The 22,124-nt window shown below is 38.3% G+C and overlaps 1 long non-coding RNA gene across 2 annotated transcripts in view; it reads right to left on the bottom strand.

Moving 5' to 3' along the window:
• Nucleotides 1–1,360: 1,360 nt before the first annotated feature.
• Nucleotides 1,361–22,124, bottom strand: part of LOC139076465 (uncharacterized) — a 45,105-nt gene continuing 24,341 nt past the window's right edge. For both annotated transcript variants that reach the window (XR_011528100.1, XR_011528099.1), the window contains exon 4: nucleotides 1,361–3,117. This is a non-coding gene — a long non-coding RNA (uncharacterized lncRNA). The remainder of the gene's footprint in view (nucleotides 3,118–22,124) is intronic.

The following is a 22,124-nucleotide window of genomic DNA, read 5'->3' as shown; positions in this document are numbered from 1 at the left end:
GATATTCCTATTAACATTGTGTCCTAGGTACACATATTAACCTTGGTAACCTCGATAATTTAATATTGATAATATAAATATTGGTGTAGTAGAATATACCATCCTGACCATTTCAAGTGATCATGCTATTAGAGCCAGTCTCGTTGTCATTATTATTTGCATTATTGCCATCATTGGTTGTACTGGGAGGGGGAGAAACAGCAGTAGTATTTGGGCACCTATGGTGTCTCAACTCTGTAGGACAGGCACATTATACAAATTACATCTAATCCTCACAATGACTCTGACGTACAGTAGTATTCTCACTTTATAGTTGAGGGTACAGAGTTTAAGCATGGGTCTGAGCTCTTCTTTAAAAGCTCAACTTGAGAAATCAAGCTTCACAAAGAGAAAAAGTCAGGAAAGAGAGAAGTTGGAAGAACTGGAATAAGACTGTTTCCCAAGATGGCACCGCAGCTATATACCTATAAATCTTAAGTATGCAAGCTGTGGAACTGTATTTTTCCAAAACTAAGCTGAATTTTTACTAAAAATATAGAGAAATACTATATCCCGCTAGTGCCAAATACTTAATCTCTGCCCCTTGAGTAGAATTTCACCTAAGAGTTGGGGTACTGAGAAGGCCTAATAGAGAGGGGAAGTGCCTGGGCCCTGGTGGATCATCCGCCCAGTCGGTATTCACTAAGACCTGTCTGTTCCTTTCAGTCTTTGACCGCCGGGCCACACAGGCCAAACTTTAACACACTGGCCTGGGCAGCCAAGGTCTGCTGGCTCTGTGTGTCATGTCCATTCTGCTCTTGTGTGAACATGCATCATCCTTTCTTTTATCCTCATGATGCAGAGGCGCGGTGAGGCTATTTTCGGCCCGCCTCCCCAGCCTCCCCACAGGACAATCCTTCTAAGCTCCACAGTGGGAATCATCCTAGACTCTCACCTCCTCCGAGAGACATGGTTAAGGAAAGCCAGTATCACAATGGGTGTGTCGCTGGCCTGGCCGCATCCTCTGTGCACCTGATACAGGTGCAGGACACCAGAAGATGACGAAAACAGTCCTCCTTCCCCCTCAACTCTGCAAAAAAAAAAATCTCTGCTCTGGCTAGAGCTGGTATAGAATTGAATGAGAGTAAGAATGTATGCATAATGCCTCATACTGACTTGTTCAAGAAAATGACAAAAGGGCATAAAGAGTCTTTAAGGCTAACCAGTCTTGTGCTATACTCTAACAAGCGCCAGCTTTGAGGTCAGAGTTAAGACTGACTCCCGCACTTACCACCTTCTAGCTGCTCTGCCTAAGAAAAGTTTCTCTATCTCTTGATAATTCAGTGTCTTCATTTACAAAGGGACATAATAACAACTTCACTACAAGAGCTTCATAAAGATTTAATGTTAACTAAACCAAAAGCTGTTACACAGCTTTCAGATCTCGGCGCTTTCATACACCATTTGCAGGGCTTTAGGCATAATAACTCATTTAATCCTCACCCTAACCACATGAATAGATGTTATTATTATGCCCACTTTACAGTAACCACAGTACAGAAATATGAAGGAATTTGTCCAAGGTCACATGATTATTAAGTGGTAAAGCAGGGACTTTCCCTCAGCGAGTTTTGTGCCAGACTCCTTATTTCTACCCACTCCACTGTATCGCCACTCCACTTAGACTCAAAGTGGGCTGCCATATAACTAATTGTCCAAATCAGGATGCTTTTGAAAAAGTGGCACTAAAATAATGACACTGGGATAAGATGTATAAATATAGATTCTCCCAGAGAAACTAGAACATAAGAAATCTTAATGATAATGTGCCCCTCAATACTTCACATAGGGCCTTAACCTCCAAAAAAGAAAAATATTAATCTAACATGACCTAGAACACAAGCCACACTTGTATTTGTTGTGGAAGCATAAACATGGCAAGGTTCTCATCAAGAGACTAATAAAAACAAAATTAAACCATATCTTTGTGTGAACTGTGTCTAACGACTGTATCAAATTTCTCTTCCACTACCCCCCAACCCACTCCCTGCATCCTGTCCTCTCTCACCACCAACCTATGAAGGGTCTGTCTCAGCATCTTAGCAAATCACACCACTAACCTTCCTATAGAGAAATCGACCCAGGTTCTCCCTTGAAACAAGAGCAACTGGTCAGGCTCCACTGCCAAAGGCCTTCCCACTGGAGACTCTCCTTCATTTCCCCCCTGAAGCATTATTCACCTTCCAACTGGGAAGCTCCTCGCTCTCAGTAATCAGAGGTCTGTGGCAGGTGGGACCAGTAAAGCTACCCAGGGAGAGGCTGAGTGATTCCTTTTGGTCCTCACTGCTGAATTGATATTTTTCCAGGCACAACTCACATTTATTTAAGCTATATTGCAATACTGATGACTCATGGTCTGTCTGGCATTCAAAATAAATCAAGCAACATCAATCAATGCATGTGTATTGAACACCTATTTTAAGCGCACAGGGAGCCTGACCTTCGTTCTTACACAGCCAATTATTCCCCATTGTGCTGATGAAGGGTTTACTTTTCCCTTCAGGGCCCACTACTCTGTCCTTGCCCTCATTGACCCTCATTTGGGCTGTCTTGACTTCCTGCCCAGATCAACCAGGGCACTTCGAATTTTGATCCAGGCTTACTGGATGTTTGCCACTCTCCCATATCTTGGTGCAAATAGAAAATGGAATGAAAATTTTTCTCTCTGAATCTCTCTCTCCTAGTAATCATTTACAATCCTGAGTCCATGAATGGAGAGTTCAGGGCAATGCTATCTACTCAACACAGATGTATTAGTCATCCACTGCTGCAAAACAAAGTATCCTAAAGCACTAGTGGCTTAACAACAACAAACATTTGTTATCTGACGTAGTTTCTATGGGAAGGAATCTGGGAGCAGCTTAATAGAATTATTCTGGCTCAGGATCTCTCATGAAGTTGCAGTGATGATGTCAAGCAGGGCTTCAGTCTTCTGAAGGCGTGACAGGGCTGGAGAGTCCACTTCCAAGATGGATCACGTGGCGGCTAGAGGCCTCAGTTCCTCATCATGTGACCTTCTTCATAGGGCTGCTTGAATGTTCTCAAGACATGGCAGTTGCTTCCCCTAGAGAAAGTGGTCTAAGAGAAGAAATAAGAAGGAAGCCATAGTGCCTTTTATCACTTTGCCACACACTGTTACTTCCGCTGTATTCCATTCATTATAAGCAAGTTACTAAGTCTAGCCCACATTCAAGAGAGAGGAGAACTATGCTCCATCTCCTGGAGGGAAGAGTATCAAAGAATCATGTACATATTTCAAGATCACCTCAGTAGATATATTAATCAGGGTTTTCCAGAGAAAGAGAACCAATAGGACATCTATCTATCTATCCATCTATCTATCTATTAAAAGGAATTGGCTCACACAATTACGGAGGCTGGCAAGTTCAAAATCGAAAGAGCCAACGTCCCAGTTCTAGTCCAGAGGCCAGAATCTACCATAGAACCAGCAAGAGCTGATGTCCCAGTTTAATGACCATCAGGCAAGAGAATCTCATTTACTCGAGGGAGGGTCAGCCTTGTCCTATTCAGGCCTTTGACTGGATGAGGTCCACCCACACTGTGGAGAGTAACCTGCTTCACTCAAGCCCACTGATTTAAATGTTAATGGCATCAAAAAAATCCTCATATAAACACTAGAATAAAGTTTGCCTAATTAACTGGGTACCCTGTGGCCCAAACTGGTTGACACATAAAATTAACCATCACAGTAGGCACTTGAAAAAGTTTACTAATAATGACATATTTGTATTGTTCCTCTGGAATTTCATTAATTTACTGACCCATTCTCTGGAAAATACTAATAACTCTTGTTTGAATAGAATATTACAATTTGCAAACCACTTCTCAAAAGCTTTAGTAATTTTAAATTTTACAGCATCCATGATGAGAAAACTAAGGTTTAGAGAGGTTAGGTAACTTGTTCAAGGCCTCACGCTAAAATTGGAAGAGCAAAATCAAAAATCAAGGGAGAGGTTCTTTGAGTCCAGATCCATGGCATTTCCCTTCACACAGCCTTTTCAGCAATTGTGTATTCTAATATTTGAGGAGACTTAGATGAGTAGTTTTTCACAGTGTTTATAGCAGTCAAATTCCTTTTGTAAATGAAGTTTGATGGATAATGAAATGTATTGAAAGGATGAGAGTGAATCTGCTGAGGGTGAAGATGGGAGAGGCTGGAGCGGACGACGCTCTGCTGGCTCTGCTACTTTCCCTCCCCTTGGTGACCTTCAGGCATCATCAAGAAGCTGTAGAACCCGGTTTAAAATCCGCTGGCCTAGATCATAGCGGCCTCTGTCTTGAGAAGGAGGCTTCGTGGGAGGGGAAAAAAGCCCACTTCTCAAGTCAGGAAGGACTACTGGGTTATCGCTGTTATTTTAGCTTCGGCCATATGAGCACCCAGGTCTGGTGTTCTAGGGGGTCTTTCCAGGAGAAAGAACTCAAGTTTAGATTTGGGAGGGGGAGGCAGAGTATCAGATTGCGATTTAGCTTGGATCACTTATATTCACACCTTTAAATTTGTTCTAAGTTATATTGTCTCTGAAGTTAGACTTTCCCCAGTCTTCTGTGTTGTAAAAAGAGAATTACAAAAAAAAAAAAAAAAGGTAGGATGCCAGAGCAAAAAGGTTTGAAAAGGTACTTGGCAAAGTGAATGGGAACATAATTTAGAATGTCTGACTACATTACTTTTTATAATTAGAACATTTCATGATTATAAATGGTTGATTATAAAACCTCAGCCAGCTTGTCAGCCACCTTCAAAAGCTCTAAAAAGAATACTTTTTAATCTTGAGAAAAGCCCCAGCTCCACAATAAAGTAAGAGAAAATAACACTCCCATGTCCCAAATGAGAAAAGAACAGTGGTCGCTGAAGAGTCAGGCTAAAATCAACGCGCTCGGCTCCTAACTGAATGCTACAGCTGTGGGGTTGCACTCCATGCTCCTTTTCTGTAACTTCTTCCACTCACCGAATGACACCATGTCTCTGCAAGTCTTTCAAAGCATCAACAACTCCCTATCGCCTGCAGGATAACGTTTCCACTCCCAATCCGGCACATTAGACCCATCAAAATATACCATAGCTCTGTGTACTCGCGTCTTTCAATTCAATTAAAACAAATCTGACAAATATTAGTTGAGAATTGATAGGTTCTGTACTAGTTGAGAAATTATAAGTAAAAAAGGTCCCACTTTGAGAAGCTCTCAGCTTAACAGGACAGACTAACAAATACACAGGTCACAGATACACTGTGACACATGCAATACCAGGCCCAACACAAGGGACAGAGAAGGGAATGATAAAGTTGGAGACTTCTCAATATAACCATCTTGTGCTAGCTGTTGAGAAGCAAACTGATTTTTTTTTTTATACAAATAGAAAAGTTAGCCAAGTGGAGGACAGGGCAGTGGGGTGACAGGTGGAGGGAGAGAGAGTGACTTCTGGGTACAACAATAGCTTCTCTAAAGCTTTATAGAGAGACTGCTGGAGATTTTCATCCTCAGCAGCCTCTAGGGCAGCTGCAGCAGCCTCAGTGGGAGAGGAGGCTCCTAGCTTCCGGCTCAGGGGCAGCAGCGCCATGCTAGCACTAGCAGGCCATTTGCAGCCCCCCCACCCCCCCGCCCAATGGCTACTGAGCTCCTAGCCTTCAGCTCAAGAAGGCAGCAGCACCCAATTTTGAGTAACCACTTACTTTTCTCTTTTGCTATTTTGATCCTTTCAATACGTTTTATTTTCTTTTTTTCTCAGTTTATTGAAATATAACTGACATATAACATTGTATTAGTCCAAAGTGTACATGATTTGATATATGTACATATTGCAAAATGTATCACCACAATAAGTTTAGTTGACAGCAATCACCTCCCATACTTACAAATTTTTTTCTTGTGATGAGAACTTTCAAGATCTACTCTCTCAGCAATTTGCAAATATTCATTACGTATTGCTAACTGGAGTCACCATGCTGTACTTTACATCCCCAGGACTTATTGGCCTTATAACTGGAAGTTTGTACCTTTTGACCACCTTCACTCATTTCACCCACTCCCCTGCCCCCCACCTCTGGACACCACCAATCTGTTCTCTGTATCTATGATTTAGGTTTGTTCAGATTCTACATACAAGTGAGATCATACAATATTTGTCTTCTCTATTTGACTTATTTCATTTAGCATAATGCCCTCAAGGTCCATCCATGTTGTTGCAAATGGCAGAATTTCCTTCTTTTTTATGGCTGAATAATATTACATTGTATATATATGTACCATATTTCCTTTATCCATTCAGCCAAAGATGCACACTTAGATTGTTTTCACATCTTGGCTACTGTAAATAATGTTACAATGAATGTCCAATATGTTTTTAATGTATTTCCTGTGTTCAATTCTCTCTGCTTGAAATGCCTAGAAAAACTCATATTATCCTGATTGGACACTGACTAATACAAGGTCCTAGCTCAGTGTTAGTGCTGAATAATGAAAGAATTTATAGATGAAAAATAAATAGACGGAGAGATAAATGATGAATTAATGAGGATGCACTTATTGTAAAATTAAGACCTAGTTTTGGCAAAGAAGCCATGCATTTACAGTGACATCGTGAGGTTGAAGAACAGTGTCATCAAGGAATGGAGAATTTCCTAAGATTCTTAAACAGAAAAAGGAATGACCACAGCTTCATTGTAAGCATACTAGCTACACTGAAGATTTTATAATCATTCTCCAAGAAATAAGAGAGAAAACTTGTTATCAGTTTGGATTTGGATATTATGAATTACAAAGTGCATTCTATTTCCTGTTGAAAAATGAAAGCACCAATGGAAAGGTTTTATACTTTTCTTTATAAGCTTCCCTAATCCCTAGGTTTACTTTCATTGTGCTTTCATACAGCCTTTGGAGGTCAAATCAGAGTTATCTGCAAACAGTTTTCATTTTCAATGAGGCCATAAAATGTACAGAAAATCATGTATTGACTATAGAGCATCTGAGGCAGTTAGGACTAAAGCGAATAGAGTATACTTTTCTTTTGCGAGGGGACAATTTTGTCAGTAAGCTCTGGCAGGCAAAGATCAGACAGGGGAATTAGAGGGACAGTTTGATTTCTTAGGAGATCAATGAATATGACAGGTTAATAGATGGCACACAGCTGGTGTCAGGTTCAGAAGAAGTGATGACAAGGGACAAAGGGGAGGACAAGATGAGCATTTATATAACCAGAGTCCAGTTCTGTGTGGAAAATCAGAATGCCTTGGGGAAGACAAGAGTTAGTGGTTATCTTTCCTGGGATAAGCAAAGCAATCAAAACATCTTAGACATTCAAAGGGTCCCCTAGGAACCCGGCCACGTCCTCCTCAAGGCCACAGAGACATTTCTGAACAGCATCTATGCAGTGAAAACATCAGCCACAGTTTCTGGATTAGTCTCCCCTGTGTGAGACGCTCTTCTAGGGAAGACAGGAAGGTGTTCCCACCTGGTGAAGGTCAGAAGCAGGGAAACATTTTTCCTTGTGACCATTCCCACCTAAGGGATGTAGTGTAGCTCAGCAGGAAGAAAATGGTCTTAGATTAAACACACTTGCATTGAAATCCAGTCTCTACCATTTATTTACCAGGCAAGTAATTCAGCCTCGATTATCCTCAATTTCCTTGGCCATAAAATGAGAATAATAATACCTACATCCAACGATCATTGAAGGGTTTAAAATGATGATGATGATGATGATGATGAAGAAGAAAATGACACAAGCAAACATTTGTGTAAAATTTGCTAGCAGACACTGTGCTGAGTGCTTTACACATGTCAAGTCAAATACATATTTAAGATGTATGTGTTTATCAAGTGCCTGTATAATACCTTGAACACTGAGAGTGTCTAATAAATGGTAACTGTCTTGCTGATATTTGGTGCTGGTAATGGTGGTGCTGTTATCATGCCTTCCCCTTGAGATCCAACCGCTAAGGCCACTAGTGTTTGAACTGAGTATGCTGTCTCAGGTTCACGTTTACATGACTTAACATCAATAGGAATTCTTATCTGAGGACAGTGCGATCTAAGCAGAATTTTAGCCCAGCCGCAAGAAAGCAAAACAGCTTTATTTGTATTATTCTCAATATACTCATTCTTATTCATGCAATTAAAAACAATAAGAGTACCATCAGAAGGGTAACTGGGGCAAGAGGAATATTGAACTATGGGATTAACATGCTTAAAAATCATTAGTCTAATCTTTTCTTGGACACTTGTTGAGAAAGTGCACAAAGAGGTTCTAACTCAGGGAGGAAAAAAAAGCATAAATAATAGGATACAAATATATTGAAGAAGGAGAATTAAAATGACAATTTAATAGTAATGGTGGGTGCTGAATGTATTCAATAAGAGCCAGAGGTTCAAACTATACTATATCAAAATGTTACAAATTCATAGAACATGAAGACAAAAGCAGATAAAGTATCTGTATCTAGAAAACATACGCTATGACCATTTTTACAAACAATTTTTTTAAATCATATATACAAACATTTACAGAAATAATGAAAGGGTAATGGCAGGTTCATTGGCTTTAGAGTCTGGCTCTTAACCTGGCAAGTTGCCTAACATGTCTCAAGTTTCTTGCCCTTGTCAACTAAATGGAAAGATTAACACCTGCCTCACAGAACTGCGTCTGTTTAACACAGTAACATAAGTGAGGTGCACAATGTGCTAGTCTCTGCATAGTAGTCACTCAGTAAATGTTAGCTCTTTCTCTAACTTAAAATCTGTTAAGTAACTCAACAATAATAACTGGATGAGACATTCTCAATTCACTGGATTAAAAATACTAATTTGTGAACCCTTCCTGGTACTACATAAGATCAACTTTACAGCACTTGGGTGGGGGGGATGTTTGGAATTTTGTATTGTATAAGTAATGATTACTACAATTAGACAAATCGTAAAAACAGTAAGGATCTATGATCAGCTTTCCTCATCAATTCTTTATAGAATTCAGAATATTTTTAAACAGTCATTTTTAATAGGCTTAATAGGAAGATAGACAGAAAAGAAAAATTAAAGAACTAGACCATAATATTTTCAGAACAATCCTTAGTAATTACCCACCTTAGGATACCAAAGAGAAAGAAGACTTTAGAAGAGAACATTGTATATAGGTAGTAAGTATTCACTTCGTCACATGCAGAAACAAAACTTTGTAATAGGCACAAACTATGGAAACTAAACTTCTGTAAAAATAAAATTATAAATGAGAACTAATAAAACTCACATGAATGTATTGCATCAATATTTTCATTAGAGAAGAGATTGGGTATTACCCAAAGAGAATTTCAAATAAGTGCTGAAAGTCAGTAGGTGTGGCCTTGCTGGTGGGGGAGGCGATGGTGCACAATGGTCCAAAAAATGCAGTGAAAAATGGTGTATTAGGAGATCTCAGTTCAATTTCCAGCCCTCACTTCGTTTCATCTGGGACCATTCACTTATATCTATACTAGATGTTTCAAATAGAGTGCTAGGGTGAAAGCAGAAAAGCTGCCTGTGGGATGTCAGCCACACTAGTGACAGAAGTGCTTTTCTAAGACTTCTCTCCAATTGTTAAGAACACATTTGCCGCACGACAGAGGAACCTGCCGTTTGCTTCTGTCTGATCTCAGCACCCTTGATGAGAAGCTGCAAGGCTGCAGGACAACATCCCAGGCGAAACGGGTATGCTTCAAGCCCAATATCGCCAACTTGTGCTTTCTGAGTTGCCTGATTTGAAATTGCTCAGAGTTATACAGGTGTCTACATCCACCCACCGACTTTACAAGAGAAAACTTTGATTCCACTGAAGGGTTGCTTTGTGTGTGTGTGTGTTTTAACAACAAAGTATTTCCTATTTTTCTAATCTGTTTGCAATGAATCATTTTAAATAGCAAACAGTTTTTCTAGATCCATTCCGTGAAGCAATAACTTAATATTAAATAGGATTTTATACTGTTTGCATTTTGAATAAAGCGAAAAGAGAAGGATTGAACCGATCTTTAGCTATTTATACCTCATAAGTCTAGTTAGAGTCAAAATTCCCCTACAATTTCCTTCACTTTTTCCCATGTGAGATATTCATTGAGCAGTTACTATGTGCTCAAACTGCCAAGCATTAAATGATTGAAACAATTAAAATCCACCCCATTTCCCAAATCTCTATAAACAACAAATGAAAATATGTAGGAGCTGTAAGAAAATGATCAAGTGATAAATATGACTTTTTTCAATCATAAATTAAATGACCAACACCTTTATCAATCACATATTATATGAGGCGACATAGTATACTTATTAGAAGTTAATCAAATGCAATTTATCTCTCTCAACCCAACACACACACACACACACACACACACACACACACCGGAATTCGAGGTCAAAGAGGCAGAGAGCTAAATTCAGGCTCTGCCTATACTAGCTGCAAACTTGAACAACTTGTTTAATTTCTCTCAGCTTTAATTGCCTTAAATGTACCAGTCCATAACAATTGCTTAGGAAATACTTGTTTCTTTCCCTCCCTGAAGAGTTCTGTCGGGACAGCAAGGTCAGGGTGTGACAACTGAAGAGAATTACAAAGTATAATGTGTTATATTTTTACCCTCAAGGAACTTCCACTTCACCTAAGCATGAAAGATATTCATTCGTGGAAAGCTAGTTCATAATATTTTAGTAAACAGAGGCTTATATTGAGATGCCCACAGAATTTAAAGACAGATTTTACATCTGAAATTAAACCAATAAAATTGTACCCTTAATGGATGAGACATGAACCATCTGTTGAGGGGGCTCAATATGAACAAGCATCAGCAAATGCCTACCTGAGGAGGCCTGGGAAAAACCCAAATCCAGTCAAACATACCAGGCAAGACTTGTGGTTGTAGTGAGACACGTGTCTAGCAAGCCCTGAGTGGTAGGCACTCATGTTCTGGTCAGTCAACTCAGCAGGTACAACAATTGACTTAGCTTTCTTTGGTCTGATACTGGGCTCACCAAACAGCCTCCTGATCATAATGTGACTTCCTATGTAGGCCTTCATCTGGGGAAGGGATTTACCAACACACATTCACACACATTCCCTTCTGTTTGGAAGCTCTCTTTTCATTTTAAACTTTTTACTGTAAGCTAATAAGTGCACAAATTTGTCATGAGTTTAATTAACCAGAATCACTTCCCTTGAGCCTAGTCATGTCTGGGCACAAAGACAAAACCAAATGAAGCTCTGGATTACCAAACTGTGATGAGGTTCTGGATCATGTAAGGTGGCATGCTTTTTCCAGTCTCAACAAATACCAAAAAGCGTGGTTTATGTTCCAGATTAGTGCTTCAAAATTAAAATCCAGAAGAGAACAGAACTAGAAAGAAATACTCTTGTTTAATGTTCAGACCACTGGAAATGTTAAACAGCACCTAAAACTTCGAATGCTGCAACAATTCTCTACTGTGGTTACATAGAACCACTGGTTTTGGTTGCAGGGGGGCAGGGGTTGTGGTGTATATATATATATATATATATATATATATATATATGCGCCAATGACCACATCCCACTGACCCATAAATCCCAACCTATGTAGGTGGCACCCAGTATTGGGGTGGTCTGGGTTTCCATACTTTTTAAACCTCTCCAGGTAACTCTAGTGGGTAGCCAAGGTTTGTGAATCCATGGCCTGTAGGCAATTAACATAAACAAGTCAAAGCAGACCAGGTGGGAGCCATAGGTAACTGGAGACTATAAACCCAACTTTAGGGCAGCCATTACTCCTCTACAACTATTTCTTTGTGGAATTGTTAGGTTCACTGTCAATGGATCTTTGATATATTTGAGAAAATTCAGAAGTCTGGAATTTTTTGACAAATTTCCCAAGTTGTAACTATTGACAAACAATTCGAAGCTTTAAATATTATTCTGGGAAATCCACAAAGCCTATCTTCAGGCCACAAGCTTGTGTTCTCTGATCATAAACCAAGAAAGGCTATGTGACATGCAAAGCCATCACAGAGGCTTAAATAAACGAAGTCCTTAAACAAAGAACAAATTAACACTTATACTGATTCTGCTGTTGGACTTCCTACAGAGAAAATGATCAATCAGTGTAATGTTTTGTTTTTCCTATATTTTATCTTGACTTCAGTCAAGAGCATAAGTGTCTTGAAGGCAGGAATTAAATTCAGTTTCTTTGTTAGTTTCACTTCCTTAGTCCTGAACACATCCTTCAGCATTTATAAATCCTTGAGCATGTTATAAATGTGATGTACGGGAAGCTTTAAATAGAGATTAAGCCAGTCCTCTTTTTCATGTTTTCTCAGAAAAAAATATACAGTGAATCAAGCAAGCATCCAGGGAATATAATTAGCATTCAAAACCAATCTGTTAATTGCAATATCAAATCTCTCTCCCTCTCTCTCCTTCTCTGTCTGCCTTCCTCTCTCACTCTCTCAGTTTATTTTTCTCTCTTAAAAGCAGGGATCCACCCAATCTTGAAAATGCCACTTTTTATGTGAAAACAACCTGCAGAGAAACTGAAGGCAGTAACTTTTCTTAAGAGTGAACAACCATGGAAAGGCTGGAATATCGACCAGGAAAGATTTTAATTACACTGCTATTGATTGGGATAATGGCAATTTAATTATAGAAAAAAGTAAAAATTCTGTTCTCAAGTCACATTGTTTTTGTTCCCAAGAGTTTCTTTGGCTAATGTTTATGAAGAGAAGTTTTTTGGTTGTTTTTTTTTTTTTAATTTTTTTTCTTGGAACCTTTCCTAAAAATTCAGGCAAGTATGATAAATCAGACTGAAGCTGAGGAGCATCTCAAATCCAGTTAGCTACTTATTATTTGATTTGAAATGCTCCAGAGAGTAGCTGCTTATGAAGGGAAACAATGCAAGCATTTCTGACTTTGGGAAAGAAGACTTTGAAAGAATGCAAAGTGCCCTGAGGAATGCTGATTGGAATTCTATTAGGTATGAGAAATTTACTGCACATAAGTAAAGAACTGAGCACTTAGGAAACAATTGGAAAGGCTACCATTGAAATTCAACTGAGACAAGCAGTAATCACAGCACTGAATTTAGAAGGAAAGAGTTGAAGTTGAAATAAAATACAAGAATGCTAACTAAAAGACTACTAAAGGCGGTGCTTGGAGTTGAGGAGTCTTAAAAAATTCTCTTGTCTATGACGCAGTTTATCTTAAAATACTAAAACAGGACGTCCTGCAAATTGGCAATGAGATAAGTACTTGATTATATTGTAGTATTAGAGAATGTAAATACATAGCCCCTGATTAAACATTGCTTTTTAGGAAATTTATTTGCTCAAGAGAAATAGATGTAGAACACCTGGATCTTTAAAAAAATCGGACTTCTCTAAGAAACCTGTCATAACCACAGGTAACAACTTCCATTGTGAGAATTTTATTTTAAACTAGTTGATTAATTGGTAATCATTAAATGGAATTTAAAATTTTTGCTATTATGAATTTTGCTTGAATGACATTTATTAGAATGGACTCAACCCCATGTGAGACCATATATATATATATATATATATATATATACACACAGATATATATAATTATTATATATTATACTTATAATTTATATAATTATATATTAAACTACATTATGTTATAACTACATATAGTTATAATACAAATGTAATTCACACATACATGACATAAATACATGACGAAACATAAGAAAAAGCATAAATATTTTAATACATGAAGGCTCCAAACCTTCCTTCCCCTTTACTCCTTTCTCCATTTTAAATTTCACTATACCCTGTTCTTTTATTTTGGTTTATATTCCCTTTTTACCCCCTCTCATCAAGCATATATATTTTCTAAGAGCCTTCTGATGTTTTTTGCCCAAGTTCTTAGTGGGTGACTTCTGGCTCTGCGCTGTGGATTGCTTCCTCCTATGGTGTCATTTGCACCGGGGACTGTTTTAACTCTGGGGGCTCTGTATCGCCCGGGCTGTAGAAAAGTCCCTAAGAGCGGGGATGCTTTTGCTTCTACAGAGAGATCCATGGGTTTACCAGTATGGCACTGGTTTTTATAATTAATTTTCTGGCTTGGGGATTTCCACATCACGCCAAAATATAAATTTGGTCACATAATCCAAACATGGCACAGCTTCTGGCTTTGATTGCTCACGGGAGGCTTGGTCCCACATCCAGAGCTTCAGGCAGGGTACACAGAATTCCACTGAGCAGGCAGCACTTCCAGGGTCCAGCTTTACGCAAGAGCCTTAATTCAAGCTCCCCTTCTCATATAAGCCAAGGCTCCTGCCTCATGCGCCTCTATGGATGTTAGAAACTCAGCCCCTGGGCTTAGCTCCTCCAACCAAGAACATTAGATCCCAGTTTGCTGTAACATCAGCTAGGATGCTTACTGCTCTGGCTCTAATCTCTGGCGTGGGCTTCTGGGTTTTCCTTTCTTTTTTTCAAGCTCAGTGTTTACATATTTAAATTTTTGACACATTCCATTTTGTCGATAAGCATTTAGATTTTTACTTCTACTAGGAGGAAGCCCACAATAAATCAGTCTTCCAGGTTGCTAAAATCAGAAGTCTCCTCCCCCACTCTTTGATGATGAAGAGGACAGATTTTCATGAAAACGCTGTCAAGAAGGAAAGAGAAACTCCTCAAGATTTTCTTCAAAATTGTCATGGCAGAAGTATTTAAACCACTTTATGAGAAAATGTGAGTATGAGAAAATGTTGTCTAGAAAATGCTTATTTAGATGTAGTACCAGCTGTATATCCAAATATTTTCCTTCTACCAAGAAGGTGAGGACATTGGTGATATGGGAACGTAACAAATGTAAATTGTTGGTATAATTTAGTCCAACCCAAGATTTGGACTCAGACGGGAAAATTTCATCATTCCTACCAAGTGCCCATCCTAACTTCCTCAACTCAACAGAGGCCAGAATGCCAAAACGAGATGAGGTGGGGCAGTGGCAGCAAAGGATTATTACGGGGCAGTGAAGGATTCCGGGGCAGTGAAGGATTCCAGGGCACTGGATTAGGATCTGGCCCTTTCCTTCACAGAAACTTATAGGGAGTAGGAAGCTGAAACTGACTACCACCAAATATGTCAATGAAGCATCCTATCTCTACCAGAACCACACAAAGGCAACAGCAACAAATCAAGGAGCCAGGGAGGTAAGTGGAAGGCAGAGTCTGACACTAGGCATGAATGACAAAGCATGGAGCAGCATGGCATGAAGGCAGCCAGGAGGCAAATCTGTTCTGATAGCATATTTGAGATGGTGAACAATTCCTGAGACTCTAATCTAGGCTTTGGCTCCATCCCAGTGCTTAGGGTGGGAAGTGCCTGATCCTTGGGCATAGCCAGGACTTACCATAAGAACATGGGTTCTATTGCTTCCACAAGATCACCACCAAAGCACAGGCATCCAAAATGTACATCAGCAGGATTCCTGTAGTATACGGGATAGGAAAGCTCTTTTCCTAATAGAGACTAACAGAAAAGAGTTTCTGTCCCACCAATTTTTAATTAAAATTAAGTATATTGCTTCTAGTAATCATACAAATGTGTGTAACCCTCGCTGTCTACTGTATCAATAAATGGATACATTTATATTGAAGTTTAAAGCCCGAAGAAATCTTATGGAGCATATTGTCAAATGCTTGCACTTACAGAGGAAATTCAGGTCTAAAACTTGATGTAGCTTGGTCAAGTTTGTACTGCCAGCTCGTAGCACAGCAAATATGGTTTGCTATGCTACAGCACGTACTAGAAACAAGTTTCCAGACTCAGTTCAGTAGTCATCCTAGAAAGGCAACACCGTGTATATAATTTTAGTATACTGGCAAAGACAGTTGGGTTAATCATAATCCTCATAATCCTCAGCTATTGGCACACTGTCATCCTTGGTCCATAAAAAGCCCTTAATTATTATTATTTTTATTTTTTTCAGTTTTTCCCTGTTATTCTTGATGCCTACTCCACTTCCCCTCCTCCACACAGGAACTCATTCAATTGTGACCAATACATGATCTTGAATATGTAAATTTCCCCTGCACATTGTATGTGTGTTTAAGTGTGTATAAATGTGTTTTTAATTTCCCTAAATGATATGGATTTAATTCTAACTCTTCCTCCTCTTCCTAAAACCTACATTTTAAGAACTGAGCACGGTGCTGCATTGTTTCTAAATACTGCATAGTCTTACACAGTAAATATCTACAACATTTTAGTTGTCCACTCCCTCTGATAACAGAATTAAGATCTTAGAGCTCTTGATTAATATTTTATTAATGTCTTTTTTTTCTCTGAAATTCAAACAATCACTACAATCTACAGTCAGATTCTATGGCCCAGTAGGGTATGCTTCCTTATGATGTAGAAGGCAGATTTCTTATGGACTTCCTGTTTACAACTTAGGGAATATTTTGCTCAATATGTCATTTCCTAAATATACTACTAAGAGCTAATAACATGGAAATAAAAATGTCAGTAGTTACAGGAATTTGGGCTATGTACACATCTTATCCAAGGGGCATGGGGTATAAATTTTCTGTAAGATTAGAAATGTGCTTTGGAGTATATTTAGTTGTGGCAATTAGCACTAAATTTATTGGTTCACAACAGAAAATAGTTTCATAATGTGTGGGAATATCATTTGCCAATTAAAATTCTAAAAATATAAGTCAATTATTCCCTTGATGACTTTAGTCACAAGTAAATAATGAGAAAGTATTCACAGTACAATGTGTGGGAGCAAATATTCAAAGCAAGCAACAAACCAGTGATCCAGTATCCTAAAGACTAAATGTTGCTAAATGTTACCACAGACACCCAATGGGAAAGGGAAAAAGGCTGATTCTGTTAGGATACTTATTCAAATCTGATCATGCATTCTATCCAATACGCATAATGCAGTTTTTACTAATAATTTTAAACTGGAGCTTAGAGAAGAAATGATAGACCATCAGGCATGCAAGATATTGAGATGCATGGAGACTCCGGACAAGCAACACAGCACGGCAAGCTAACAATTATGTCATACATATTTAAGAGCTACATTAAAATGCAGCATGAGTCCAAGCAGTGACTGTCAGGAAAGCTGAGTTCTAAATGGAACACCTTGTTGAACTGACGTATGACTTCAGGTGAGTCATCTGACCTCTCAAGAATGCCCTGTTCCTCTATTAAAAGAGAGAAGGACCATGTCCCATTTCACATAACATGTTGCGATCATAAAACCCAGTGACACTAGAGCACTTAAGAGTAAAAATGAACATCAGTATTTTAATATTCATATAGAATGATTCATAACAGAAGCTGATGTGCTGACCACCAAGAAGGAAACATGAATAATATGGCGACTGGTGCTCTAGGCTTTTGACAATTTTCCATCATAGCTAAATTCCTTTTTATTAAAGTTGATGTGTTATGGCTTGAGACTAATTTAGGACAGAAAAGTATTTAAAAGACCAAAGAAAATTATTTAACAAGATTATTAGGCTAACACACACTGAGTCTTCAACCAAGAAGTGTTACTGGTACTGCTGGAAGGCAGAGTGCTGTGTACACAGTCACAGGAGTGGGAGACAGCCCACCGAAGCTTCAATAAGGGGCAGTGTGAGCTGAGGCTGTCTACACAAAACACATATCCCACACCACCCACCCTTGAAAACAAGCATATACACACACACACTCACAAGCACACACACAGACACACACACACACACAAGAATCAGGGAACAGAAATCAAGTTCAGAAAGATACCTTAAAAGAACTGAGGGAAAAATGATAGCAATAAAAATGGTGTGAGAAAAAGGTAAGAGGCTTAGAGGATAGATCCAGGAGATCCAGTGTATATTTCAAAAGAATTTCAAAAGAAAATCAGTATTCAATAAACATGAAAATAACATAAGAAAAAATATCTACCAGTAAAAGAAAGAAGTGAATTTGCAAATTTGAAGGGATTTTTTCTTAGCAGAATTCAAGCTAGAATACCTATTTCTAGAGCCACCTTGGCAAAACTTTTGAATTGTAAGGATTAAAAAATTAAAAGCCAGTAACCATAAAAATAGGAAAAGCTAAAGCAACTGACCTACGAAAAATTAAGTGGCGGGCCATAAAAACTAAGGGAAGAAGGAAGAAAGTATAAGAATTTCTCATCTTACACTGAGTATATAACAAAGCACTTTTACCATTTATAATTAGAGAAACACAAACTCAGAGAAGTTTTCCACTTAAAGGTAGTAATAAATAGATTAAAAAGTGGTGCATGCCTTCCAAGTCAAAAGAGGAAACAAATGTCATGAGAGAAAAATGGAAGGATAAAAGCAAAAGATGGGAGAAATGACACAAAAATATCAGAATGGCATCAGATTGCTCCCCTATAATACCAAAACCCAGAAAAAAAGTGGAATAGCAGGTACAAATTAAGAAGAAAAGACTGCAACTCAAGGTTTCTCTATCCAGCCTACATATCATTTACTTGTTAGGATCAAAGAATGCTATTTAACAATAGCTAGATTAGATGAGAGAGAGAGAGAGAGAGATAGAGATGGATGTTTGGTTGTTAATATAGGGGTATATTCATGTAGGGATGCTGACGTAGGGAGAGGGGAGCAGGAAAGAAAAAACTAGACAGCATCTTTTTAAAATGCATGTATACAATTATACTTATTTATTAATGCAAATTATATTTGTGCACATGTATAAATTAACATACAGAACCCTCAACCAAAGAATACTTTCTAGAAAGCAATTTCTAAAATTGCCTCAAGAAATAGAAAATATGAATAGATCAATGATCAAGAAGTAAGCTGAAAGATAGTTTAGAAGAATTACCTAGAAAGAAGGCCTTAAAACTCAAAAAGCTTAAATTATAAAAATTCCAGAAAACATCGAAGAGATTAGCACAGCAACCTTGTGACAAACAGATATAAAAAATACTGACTAAACAGAAACAATTATAAATCAGAATTCTTCAAATTAAAAACTTTAGCTCATCAAAAGTCACTATTAAGAAAATGAAAAAGACAAGCCACAGGTAGGGAATAAATACAGATATCTAAGAAAGGACTTATATCCAGAATACGGTCATATGTCAGCTTAAAGACGAGGATATGTTCTGAGAAATGAGTCATTAGGCGATTTCATCATTGTGAAAACATCGTAGCCTACTTACACAAACCTAGATGGTATAGCTTACTACACACCTAGGCTAGATGGTATTAATCTCATGGGACAACCACCATATATATATATATATATATACATATAGTCTGTGACTGACTGAAATGTCATTATGTGGCAGATGACTATATATAAAGGAGAGCAACAAATCAATGATAATAAAAAAATATAAATGAATGGGCAAAGACTTGAAAAGACACTTCACAAAAGAGGATGAATGAACCTTGAACAAGCATATGAAAGGTGATCAGTATCATTAGTCATCGGAGAAATGCAAATTAAAACCACAATGAAATTTTGCTTCACACCCACCAGAACGACAAAAAGACTGATAACACCAAGAGTTGGGGATGATGTGTAACAACTGTCATTCTTACCCATCGCTGGTAGAAATGTAAAATGGTAGAATCGCTTTGGAAAATGTTTGGTAGTTTCTTATAAAGCCTCACTTATGAACCAGTAACTATACTTTTAGGTATATACAAAGGAGAAATGAAAGTGTATGTCTACAAAAATGGCTGAACACAGATCTACACAACTGCTTTATTCACAACAGACAAAACACAGTAATGTCCAAATGTCCATTAACTCATAAATGGACAAAACAATAGTAACATATCCATATAATGGAACACTACTCAGTAATAAAAAGAGATAATTACTAATGTAAGTAATAACATGGATCAAACTCAAAACCATTATATTGAGTGAAAAAAGCCAGACGCAAGAGACAACATACTGAATAATCTCATTCATGTAACGTTCAAGGATGGGCTGGAAAATGACATAAGGGAACTCTGGGGTGACAGAAATGTTCTATTGGAATATGTAAGAATGTTTTCATTTGTCTAAGCTCATCAAATATTACATTTAAGATTGGAACATTTTTCTGTATTTAAATTATATCTCAATAAAACTGAGTTTAAGAAAAAGATCACATATAAAAAATATAAAATAAAACTGGCATATAATATTAATGCTAGAAGAAAACAGAGAAAATTGAACCTACAAGAATTGAAGTGACAAAATTAACAATAATTTTAGCTTTCATTTATTAAGTGCCTTCCATGTACCACGTGCTGTCCTATGTTCCTTTCAACGTGATCTCTTTTAATCCTAATAATGACAATGACACTGTTAGTTCTGCACCCCACACTTCCCACCAGAATTCTAATTTGTACATGTCCCCAGCCTTTTCTCACAGAGCCATGTACTTTAGGGGATCCTGATTTCATCTTCACTCTCACTAGGTGGCCCAGGAGCTATCTCATTCTCCTTGACAATGACTGGTTCAGGAATGGCCACGTGATCAATTCTGACCAATGAGATACAAAGGAAAATCTAGGGAGATGCTTCTGGGAAAGTGTCTTCACTATAAGCAAGTCACATGAAATTATCATCTCTCTCTTCCTCTTGACACTGTCATGCCTGGATGCAATGTCTAGAATTTCTGCAGCCATCACGCCCTCTTGAAGCCACTGTGTAGTCATTTGCACCTAAAAACAGCCTAAGGGACAGAGTTATTACTAGTCCCCTTTACAAATGAAGAAATTGACACTCAGAGGTTTAACAACTTGCTTGAGGTGATACAGTAAGTAAGTGATAAAATCAGGATATGTCTCTGGATCTACCGCACTCTGAAATTAACGTTCCCCAACACTCCTTATTGCCTCCTCTCAAGTTTATGTTAGAGCTAACATAAACTTTATCTGTTCATAAAGCTTTCTAAATTCCCATCCATTGTTTATTTTACTACATCATGGCATAAAATATTCTTGTTACTGCATTTGGGTAAGGTGGGATTAACTTGCAGCTGCTTTCCTTGTCTTTTCTAGGTGGCCCATCTCTTAATGTCCTCTCTTTGTATGATCAGCAAGCCTCAGGTTCCACGTTCTTCTGGCAAATCTTTCTATATCTCTGCAGACTGCATCAAGCATTCTCTCTTTTGTCCTCCTCACCTCAAATACCAGTCGGCCCCTAAGAGCTGCTGTCTCTTTTATTCCAGCGCATAGTGCCATGCCTGGTGCATCATAGATGATTAATGATAATAGAGAAGTTCTTGAGTGACTTATGGAAGGAAAGAAAAAAGGATGGAAGGAAGGAACAGAGACAGGGAGGGAGGGAGGAGGGGAGAAAGGATGGTAGATGTATCGCCCTATAGTCTAAGCCTACTGAAATCTCAAAAGGACAGATTCAGATTACTATGCCCTCATCCTCTGAGTCTCAAAGCCATTTTAATCCTCTCTTATTGCACTCACATTTTGCCTTGTCTTAAATTAATTGTGTACACCTACTTTCTTCCTAATCCATAAATTCCTCGGGTTTGGGATCTGTCATCTCCAGCGATGACCCACAGAACCTAGCATAGTGTCTTTCACTTAATAAAAGCATATGAAATGCATGTATCCATTTAGAAGGATCTTGTCAGTGATGGGAGAGATCGGGAATAGTCAGCATTTTAAGGATGGCATCTCTGAAATCTGGTGGGATTTGCTGAGCTCTATTCATGATTGAGCAGGGCTCTTGCACCTGTTGATTTGGTATCTCCATAACCTTTTTGAAATTGCTATACTCCTTAGCATCTGCACTTCAATATATAACACTTGTTTATGACAGATTTATGTCATTTACTGTTTAACAACTGCTAGTCTAGCCTCCTCAAAAGGGTTGCAAGTCTGCAATGAGACCCTGGAATACATGATCTCTGGCCCATGCTCTCTTTGAGAGTCTATTTCTATTCAAGAACTAAGACATGCATTTTCTTTTACTATGTCTACCAAGGTGCTTGGCACAGTAAACATGTGCCAATCATTTGAGTATTTGAAAGAGGAAGTAATGTGCGTGTTGTTACATCTTGACATTTTTAATGTCTCAGAAAAGTCATTCCA

Source organism: Equus przewalskii, chromosome 16 (assembly GCF_037783145.1).
Source record: "Equus przewalskii isolate Varuska chromosome 16, EquPr2, whole genome shotgun sequence".
NCBI lineage: Eukaryota > Metazoa > Chordata > Mammalia > Perissodactyla > Equidae > Equus > Equus przewalskii.
The sequence above is the reverse complement of the archived record's forward strand: the minus strand, read 5'-3'. Positions and strand labels throughout refer to the sequence as shown.